The sequence below is a fragment of the Alexandromys fortis genome, unplaced genomic scaffold (assembly GCF_014885135.2).
Source record: "Alexandromys fortis isolate MF-2015 unplaced genomic scaffold, M_Fortis_MF-2015_v1.1 scaffold_5, whole genome shotgun sequence".
NCBI classification, from domain to species: domain Eukaryota; kingdom Metazoa; phylum Chordata; class Mammalia; order Rodentia; family Cricetidae; genus Alexandromys; species Alexandromys fortis.
In genome coordinates this window covers 14,692,364-14,702,231 of record NW_026067924.1, presented here as the reverse complement: position 1 = coordinate 14,702,231, position 9,868 = coordinate 14,692,364, and the positions used below count along the sequence as shown (strand labels likewise).

Genomic DNA, 9,868 nt, shown 5'->3' with positions numbered 1-9,868 from the left:
GAACCCGGGTAGATCTGCGTACCGGGACAACCGCGCACCGCGCCTGCGCGAGCCGTCCCCGCGCCTGCGCGCCGCTGTCCACGCATGCTCAGGCGTGGACCGCCTGTGCGAGCGCCTCCTGTGTCCCATGACTGACGGAGTCTGCGTCCTGTACCCCGGTTGGCACCTGCAAAATGTGAAGGTAGACAGAGCAGAGTAGCTCGACTCCGAAGTTATCCATTATTTCCGTGAGCAACGCATTGCTGCTTTCTGAAAAGGTTCCATATGTATAACGAAATAAGTAATTTGGAGACGAAGAAGTTGCCACCAATCGTAAATCGTTTTAAGCTTTGTTTAAGCTTGATGTGTTAAAACTCACTTAGAAGGGACAGTGGGTTGAACTTTTGCTATTGAACAAGGAGAAAACGAAGCGAGCTGAGTGGTGCCACGCGCAGCTCGCCCGTAATCCCTAGAGAATTCAAGGTCATTCTCAGCTAGAGTTTCAGGCCAGCCTGTGCTACTTGAGATCCAGTTTCTACACCCTCCCCAGACGTGCCCCCCCCCAAGAAATAAGACTATGTCAATTGATTGTTTCTCCTCTCCACAGTACTAAGACAGACATGAGTTTCAGAGTTCCCTTCATTAATATATGAACATGAAGCTATGGGAACAGTCGCCCATTTATCTTGCGGGACGTTGAGAACTGAGTAGAAGTTGGGAGGCAGTGGACAAAGGGAAGAGACTTGGATGTTTGACTTGGACACTGAGGGCTGGAAGTACTTTAAGCATTGCTGCTAGGAAGAGCCTTGAGTGTACAGAAAATACATGATAGAATTTTCATTTTACTAGAACTTTAATAATGTGCTAAATCTTTGAAAAATATTATGTGCCAGGAAACACTCCTTTGAGGAAAAAAAACTATTTAAAAAAGTCACATGATTGCTCCTCCTACCCACGATCCCTGCCCTATGTCCTTTGCAAACCCTTAGGCAAATGCTGGCGACTCTTCAGACACACGGTCTTGTGTGATTAATGCCAAGGAATTGAAATGTAAGCCAAAAAGAATAAGAGTCATTGGGGGATTGTGAGCAAAGAAAAGAGTGGCAAGTTAATAATCTGATTTATGTTTATTTAATTCTTTTATAAGTGTTAGGACATTGAACACAACACCTTTTCCTTGCGAGGCAAGCTTCTGTCCTGCTAGGATTGGGAATTCAAGGTTCACAGGTAGTCTGAATTCAAGAGAGTCTGCCAACAAACAAACAGATAAAAGAAGCATACCAAAGCCTTTTCACTTAAGCTTTTAAACGTTTGGGCCACTGTACCTCAAAAAGCGACCAGCATTGACTATGATCTATTGTTTTATTTTGTTTCTCTGCCTCAGACAGTCTCACACACCCGTGCTGTTACAGCTAAAGATAGCCTTGAACTCTGATCCTCCTGCTTTCTCTACACATCACATTATAGGTTTCATCACCACGAAGGGCTGCACAAATAGCTCTGTAAATGGACTTAAGTGTGACTCTCTTTTGGAAAGTCTCACTCGCTGTGTAGTGCTGGGGGGCCTGAAACTGGCTCTGTAGACCCGGCTGGCTTTAAACTTACAGCAATTTTTCTGTCTCCGCCTCTCAAATACTGGGTTAGCCTCAGCTATGCAGTGAATTCAAGACTAGCCATATCTTAAAAAAATGTCAGCTTTCTGTTCTGGATACACCCTCACAGATTAATCAAGTTGACACTAAAATTAGCCATCACAGAATTTAATATATTAGTATTAGTTAAACATATTCTATTGTTTTTAGATAGTTTTGAGGTTTTTTTTTTTGATCGGATCTCACTGTGTAGCTCTGGTGGTTCTGGAATTCACTATCTAGCACAGGCTGGTCTTGAACCCACACCATCCTCAGCCTTAGCCTCCTAAGTGCTAAAATTAGAGGCATGAGCCCGGACAGATGTTTCTTATTTTGTTGCATCTGGGATGCTTTAGGAGCTGGTCCTAAAACAATTACTTTCCTTGGATACTGGAGAAATGACAGTGTTCCAGTTGGTCTTCCCTATTCTTCTGGCTTACAATGTGCTTTTTTTACTAGTGGGTATGCTTCGCTAGTGAAAGCATTCAGACCCATCTGGAACGAGTTTAAACACATCCACATTCTGAGTACTTTATTTCTTCAAGGGACAAGGGTATTTGAAGTTGTATCTTATATCAGCTATCAATCAAAAGACATAAGCATGTTTTCTTCCTAGAAACAATGGCTAGATATTGAGACTATGTTGTATTATGAGGCAAATTGCACAGGCTTAAAGAATGTAATCAAACAAGAAATCTAGCTTATGAGTGTCTTATAAATTTAATATTTTCCCCTAAAGCTTTGGTAAAAATGTATTTGCTTTTACATTTAATAGACACTATGAAATTTAAACTTCAATGTGTTTGGTGGAGATGACCTAACTGTCCTTGGAATTCCCCCTACCCATGCTTAAAAGGAGCCTGGGAGCTTCTCTTGGGGTTGCCACCATTTTATGTGTGGCTGACTTTTGCGTGCTGGTGGAATTATTCTTAGCATTTCTCTTCTTTCTGGGCGGTGAGAGGTGCCCTGTGCACAACATCTAACACTTCCTGAGTTCCCATCCTAGGCCCAGTAGCACCTTCTCTTGAGACCTTATAATAAAGAGCATCTCCATACATTTCTACCATCATCCTAGGGAAAAAACCCGCCTCCTTTTGCATCCCACTGTATTTTAAATAAGGACACCCCTAAGACCTTTTCTTTTTGAAGATAACATCCTTTAAAGTTAATATTTTTTCACATATGATAGACATTAAAAATGACAAAAACTGGAGCTAGAGAGATGACCTAGTAGTTAAGAGTGCTTGTTGGTCTTCCAGAGTCCATGAGTTTGATTTCCAGTAGCAAACTCAGGCAACTTAAAACTGCCGTGACTGCAACTCCAGGGGATCCAGTGCTGTTCTCCAGACTCCAGAGGCACCACCTACCACGCACACACCGCACACACAGATGTAAATAAAAATAACGCTAAAGGTCACACTTGCTAGAAAATCAGGCACCTTGCTGGCAGACTTTCCCTTCTCTCTATTGCTATTCCCCCAGATCCAGTCCCCCAGTCTCATCCCCAGCTCTGCAACAGAACACCCGTGGCAACCTTCCCCACCAACCCCCCATCTTTTATGGATCTCACAGATGTTATGATCTCCCCACCCCACTGCTTGTTGCTTTGTCCCAGACCCCAATCTCAGTAGGCTTCCCCAGCTAACCCAAGGGCCAGGACGAACAAGTAGGCTGAGGCCAAACCCACACCTCACCCACTGCCCCTGACATACGATCTCCACCCCTACCACAGTCTTACTCCCAGCTGTGAGGCAGGAAACCCACTGAGATCTCCTTTTCCTCTCTGTTTCCCAGTGGATCACAAAGACCTTCTCTAGTCTTCCTCTCTCCAAGTCATCTCAGTATCGCAACCTCCCACATCAGCAGGCATTCCCTATGAACACACCAGCAGAGCAGGCCAGTAAAACAGGCAACACACACCCATCACACTCTCCAAAAATCCAGAGAGGAAACAGAAACCCAGGAACACTCACCCATCAAAAACAAACCCAGAAAACAGGACCTATCTATAATCATCCCAAACCCAGATGTCTAGATGCTGGCATAAAAACACAATCAATATTCCCATCCCCACCCTCCTCAGTCTACTCATGAAATCTGTTCGGATATCCCCCCCCCCCACCACCATGAACCCTCTTTGTTACCTACTCTTTCTGGATCTGTGGATTGTAGCATAGTTATCCTTTATTTTACAGCTTATAAGTGAGTACATACCATGTTTGTCTTTCTCAGTCTGGGTTACCTCACTCAGGATGATTTTTTTTTCTAGTTCCATCCATTTCCCTACAAATTTTCTGGTGTCTTTGGTTTTAACAACTGAGTAGTACTCCATTCTGTAAATCTACCACGTTTTGTTTATCCATTCCTTGGTTGAGGAACATTTAGGTTGTTTCCAAGTTCTGGCTATTACCAATAAAGCTAGCTGCTGTGACCATAGTTGAGAAAGTGTCCTTGTGGCATGGCTTAGCACCATTTGGGTATATGACCAAGAGTGGTATAGCTGTGTCATGTGGCAGATTTTCTGAGAAACTGCCACACTGACTCCTAAAGAGGCTGTATAAGTTTGCGCTCTCACCAGTGATGGAGGCACGTTCCCCTTGCTCCACATCCTCTCCAGTATGAGCTATCACTTGTGGTTTTTGATCTTGGCAATTCTGACAGGTATAAGATGGAATCTTGGAGTCATTTTGATTTGCATTTCTCTGATGGCTAAGGATGCTGATCATCTCCTTAAGTGTTTCTCAGCCATTTGAGACTCTTCTGTTGAGAATCCTTTGTTTAGATCTGTACCCCATTTGTTAATTGTATTGTCTTTTTGGTATCTAGTTTCTAGAATTCTTTATATATTTTGGAAATCAGCACTCTGTCGGAGGTGGGGTTGGATAAGATCTTTTCCCATTCTGTAGGCTGCTGTTTTGTCCTATTGCCAGTGTCTTTTGCCTTACAGAAACTTTTTAATTTCATGAGGTCCCATTTATTAGTGCCCATCCTAGTGCCTGTGCTATTGGTGCTCTGTTCAGGAAACTGTCTCCTGTACCAATGCATTCAGATTATTTCCTACTTTTTCTTCTATCAGGTTTAGTGTATCTGGATTTATGTTGAGGTCTTTGATCCACTTGGACTTGAGTTTTATGCAGGGTGGTAGATATGGATCTATTTGCATTCTTCTACATGTTGATATCCAGTTGGACCAACATCGATTTCTCAGGTTGGGGGAGTGTGAAGGGGGAGAGTACTGAAAGAGACTACTGGAAAAGGGGTGGCATTTTAACCTGGCACAAGGAAATTTCCCAGGAATCTATAAGAATGACCCTACCTAAGACTCCTAGCAATAGCGACTGTGTAGCCTGAACTGGCCATCTCCTGTGGCCAGATTGTTGCCTAGCCCAATTGTCATCAGAGACACTTCATCCAGCAACTGATAGAACAGATGCAGACCCACAGCCAAACATTAGGCGGAGGTCAGGGAGTCCTGCAGAAGAGGGGGAGAAAGTATTGTAGGAGATAGAGGGGTCAAGGACACCACAAGAAAACTCACAGAATCAACTAACATGGGCTCATAGGGGCTCACAGAGACTGAACCAGCAACCAGGGAGCCTACATGGGATTGACCTTGGTGCTCTGCATATATGTTACAGTTGTGTAGCTTGGTCCTTTTGTGGGACCTCTAACAAGTGTGAACAGGGCTGGTCTCCAACCCTTTTATTGGCTTTTAGCACTCTACTCCTCATACTGGGTTGCCTGGCCTAGCCTTAATACATGAGGAGGTACTTAGCCTTACTGCAACTTGATATGCTATGTTTTGTTAATACCCATGGGAGACCTGCCCTTTCCTAAGCAGAAACGGAGGAGTGGATTGAAGGGTGGGAAGAGAGGGTGGTGGTGGAAGGACTAGAAAGAAAGGAGGAAGGGGAAACTGGCTGGGATGTAAAAGAAATGAACGAATGAACGAATGAATGAATAAATAAATAAATAAATAAACAATACATTTACTTTAATAAAAAAAAACTCCACAGCCAATAACAGTCAGGGCAATATGTCTCCATTGGAGCCCAGCTATCCTACCATAGAAGGCCCTGAATATTGCTATATAGCTGTAGTACAAGAAAAAGACCTTAAAACCAACTATATGAAGATGATAGATGTCCTTAAAGAAGAAATGGAAAAAATTACTTAAATCCAGGAAAATACAAGCAAACAATAGGAGGAAAAGAACAAATCACTTTAAGAAAGCCAAGAAAACATAAACAGTGGAAGGACAGGGATAAAGGAGACCTGAAAATGGAAATGGAACCAACGAAGAAAACACAAGCTGAGGGAATTCTGGAAGTGAAAAATTTAGAAATTCCTACCTTTCATAATAGTCTCGATATAAAATATCTTGGTGTAACTCTAAGCAAGTGAAAGACTAGTATGATAAAAATTTCAAATTTTTAGGAAGATATCAGAAGATGAAAAGATCTCCCATGCTACTGGATCAGTAGAATTAGCAAAGTAAAAGTGGCCATCTTATCAAAAACAGTCTACAGATTCTGTGCAGTCCCCACCAAATTTCCAGCACAGCTCTTTACAAACCTTGAAAGGAAGATCCTCAGCTTTATATAGAAAAACAAAAAACTCAAACAACCCTGAACAACTAAACTAAAGATCTGCTGGAGGTTTTATCATTGCATCTCAAGTTGTACTACAGAGTGTAGTAATAAAAAACTATGGTATTGGTATAAAAACAGACAGGTTGATCAGTGTAATCCAACTGAAGATCCACTCAAAACTTCTATGGACACCTGATTTCTGGTAAAGCCAGAAATACACACTGAAAAAAGGACAACATATTTAACAAATGGTACTGGTCAAACTCAATGTCTGCATGTAGAAGAATGCAAATAGATCCATATTTTTACCTGCACAAAACTCAAGTCTAAGTGGATCAAAGACCTCAACATAAAACCATACATTGAATCTGGTAGAAGAGAGAGTGAGGAGTAGCCTGGTACACTAAGATCGATAATTAATAAATGGGACCTTATGAAACTGGAAAGTTTCTGTAAGGCAAGAAACATCATTATTCAGACAAAGTGACAGCCTACGGAATGGGAAAATGCAAATCAAAACTACTCTGAGAGTCTATCTTGCACCTGTCAGACTGACTAAGATTAATAACACAAGTGTCAGCTCATGCTGGTGACATATGGAATGAGGGGGGACACTCCTCCAGTTCTCGTGGGAGTATGAGCTCATATAGCTACTATAGAAATCAATATGGTGGTTCCACATTGTTGTAGGAGCCCGCTTGTTCCCTACACAGAAACTGAATCAATTAAATCACTGCTTGACCCATTAGCTCTAGCTTCTTATTGGTTAACTCTTACATCTTAAATTTAACCCATTTATATTAATCTGTGTATCGCCATGAGGCTGTGGCTTACCAGGTAAAGTTCTGGTGCCTGTCTCTGGCAGGGCTAAATGGCTTCCCACTGACCCTGTCTTCTTTCTCCCAGCATTCAGTTTAGTTTTCCCCACCTACCTAAGTTCTACCTTACCCAGACCTAAGACAGTTTCTTTACTAACCAATGGTAATCACAGCATACAGAAGGGAATTCCGTATCACCACATAAAGTTGGGAATCGCTCTACCTCAAGACCCTCTATACCACTCTTGGGCATATTCCTAAAGGATGCTCTATCCTATCACAAGGATACTTATTCACATCTTCACTGAGTCTTAGTCATAATAGCCAGAAACTGAAAACAATCTAGGTGTCCCTCAACAGAGGGACTGGATAAAGAAAATGTGGTATATTTACTCAGCTGTTAAAAAAAGACATCATAGCTGGGTGGTGGTGGTGGCAACACATGTCTTTCATCCCAGTACTCAGGAGGCAGAGTTAGAGACAGGCAGATCTCTGAGTTAGAGGCCAGCGTGGTCTACAGAGTGAGTTCCAGGACAGCCAGGGCTATACAGAGAAACACTGTCTCAAAAACAAAAACAAAAACAAACAAAAAAAAAACCATCATGAATTTGCAGCCAAATGGATGGAACTAGAAAAAAGAAAAAAACCCTAGGTGAGGTTACCCAGACTGAGAAAAACAAATATGATCAGTGACTTATTTATTCCTCATCAGAGAGACTTCCTCTGGATGCACATGGGAACAAATGCAGAGGCCCACAGTCAGACACTATGGGAAGAGAGAATCTAAATTGGAGGTCCTCATCAAATTACTCCCCTTAGAGCTCAGGGAATCCCAAGGAAGAGGAGGCAAAAGGTCATAAGAACCAGAAGGGATGGAGGATGCCAGGAGAACATGGTCCTCTGAATCAAGTAAGTGAAGTGTATATGAGCTCACAGAGATGGAAACAGCAAGCACAGAGCCCACGTGTGTCTGCACCAGTCTTCTGTGTACATAGTATAGCTATTAACATAGCAGTTTTGTGGGACTCTGAGTGTGAGAACGAGTGGTTCTCCGACGCTTGTGCCTGCTCTCGGGACTCTTTTCCTCTTGTTGGGTTGTTGTGTTCAACTTCAATGTGATATTTTTTATTTCATCTTATTATATTTTATTCTGTCCATTTTTGGTTGTTATCTCTCTTAGAAGCCTAATCTTCTCAAATTAAATACAGAAAGGAAGTGGATCCAGAGAAGAGGGGAGGTGGAGAGGAACTGGGAGGAGTAGAGGGAGGGGAAACTATAGTCAAGATATATTGTATAATCAAAGAATCTGTGTTCAATGAAAGGAAAAAATGAAAGAAGCCTTAAGATTTCAAAACTCACATTGTGTGCGCATGTAGAAATATCATAGTGAATCATATTAGTTTGTTCAGTCATTATGTTTTTAATGTTAAAATTAATATTTTAGGCTAAACATACACAGTCTTTATCCTGTACTCTCATCTGTTCCTCTCCCTCTTACCCATCTTGGTACCTCTTCCCCGAAACTGGTTCTCTTCCTTCACTCAATTAGTCCCGAGTTTTGCATCTCTATCACAATACTCTATTACCTCATTTCCTAATTCCCTCCCTCCCTCCTTCTCTCTCTTTCTCTCTCTCTCTCTCTCTCTCTCTCTCTCTCTCTCTCTCTCTCTCTCTCTCCCTCCCTCCCTCCCCCCCCCCCCCCCCCCCCCCCTCCCTTCTTCTCTTCCCCCCTCGGCCCACAATTCCCTTTATAGTTGCATGCACTAAAAATAAATAAGTGTATACTTTATAATACACAAACACAAGCATACATTTTTTTGAGACTGCATTTTTTTTATATTACAGCTCTGGCTATCTTGGAACTCATTTGGTAGACCAGGCTGGCCTTGAACTCACAGAAATTCTCCTGCCTCTTCTCCCGAGTGCTGGGATTAAAGGCGTGTGTCACTGCCACCTTGCTGCACACATACACTTTTAAATTTAGGTTCTACATATGAGAAAAGACATGCAGATATTTGTCTTCCTGAGTCTTGGTTTATTTCACTCAATATGATTTCCAGCTGCAGCCATTTTTACTGAAGAGATCATAACTTAGTTTTTCCTCACCACAGCATAAAATTCTATTGTGTGTATTCAGTACATTTTCTTTGTCCATTTGTCCACTGATGGGTGTCTAGACTGGCGCTTTTTCCTGGCTATTTTGAATAATGCATCTATAAACATGGATGTGGAATTAATAATTTTAGCAATATAAATAAAGAAATGAATAAATAAAATTAACAATACTAATCGTGTCAGATTTACCACTATTAAAATTTTACCTTTCTTTTTCACCTGAAATGCATTTTTTATTGATATATTTTATATGTATGAATGTTTTGCTTAGATAGTATGTCCTTGCTTTACATGCATGCCGGGTGCTCCCAAAGGGTATTAGATCCCCTAGAATGGGAGCTGTTGATGGTTGTGAGCCACCAACCTAGGTCCCATTCATGAACAATAAATGGTTTTAACCACTGAACCATTTCTCCAGCTCCCTGAAATGCATTTTGATTTGCATCTGTTATTTGTGTCTGTTATCCGCAATTTGAAAATCCAGCTTTTTAAATCTTTTTTTAATTTTTTTTTTTTTTTTTTTTTAATCTAAATTCAACTTCTACAGCAGTCAGTGTTTCCTCTGGGCTCTGAAGTTGCAGTCACCCCCACTCTGGTTTTTAAAGAAGTTAGCCACTAGAGGGAGCACTGTTCCTTGTGTTTGTTAATTTTTTAAAAGTTATTTTTATTGTTACTGTTTGTGTGCCCATGCGCATGTGTACATGTGGCAGTCAGAAGACAACTTGTGGGCACT

The 9,868-nt window shown here is 41.6% G+C and overlaps 1 protein-coding gene across 1 annotated transcript in view; it reads left to right on the top strand.

Moving 5' to 3' along the window:
• The first annotated feature begins 57 nt into the window (after positions 1 to 57).
• Positions 58 to 9,868, top strand: part of Dcdc2 (doublecortin domain containing 2) — a 176,200-nt gene continuing 166,389 nt past the window's right edge. Inside the window, exon 1 of the mRNA XM_050142401.1 lies at positions 58 to 181. The gene's annotated coding sequence lies outside the window, so the exon portion shown is untranslated. The remainder of the gene's footprint in view (positions 182 to 9,868) is intronic.